This window comes from Antrostomus carolinensis, unplaced genomic scaffold (assembly GCF_000700745.2).
Source record: "Antrostomus carolinensis isolate BGI_N321 unplaced genomic scaffold, ASM70074v2 scaffold36490, whole genome shotgun sequence".
In the NCBI taxonomy this organism is placed as follows: domain Eukaryota; kingdom Metazoa; phylum Chordata; class Aves; order Caprimulgiformes; family Caprimulgidae; genus Antrostomus; species Antrostomus carolinensis.
This window is the reverse complement of record NW_010288304.1, coordinates 5,133-5,338: the sequence shown is the minus strand read 5'-3', so window position 1 is coordinate 5,338 and position 206 is coordinate 5,133. Positions and strand designations below refer to the sequence as shown.

At 65.0% G+C, this 206-nt stretch overlaps 1 protein-coding gene across 1 annotated transcript in view; it reads left to right on the top strand.

Annotated features, from left to right (window-relative positions):
* Positions 1–206, top strand: part of TBX2 (T-box transcription factor 2) — a gene marked incomplete at its 3' end in the record, with an annotated part of 6,928 nt that overhangs the window by 1,597 nt on the left and 5,125 nt on the right.

The window sequence follows — 206 nt, the reverse complement described above, 5'->3', positions numbered from 1 at the left end:
GCCCAGCAGCGAGGGCAGCCCCGAGGGGGCGGGTGCAGCCCGGGCTGTCGTTACCGGCGGTGCGGGAAGCGTCGGCACCTGCGCTGGGTTTCCGCGGTCGGGAGCAGGGCTGGGACCGTTGGTAGCCCCGGTTCCGCACCGCCTGTTTCTGAAAGGTTCCTAAATGTCGGGATTTATTTCCCTGTTGGTGATATCTGCATCACCTT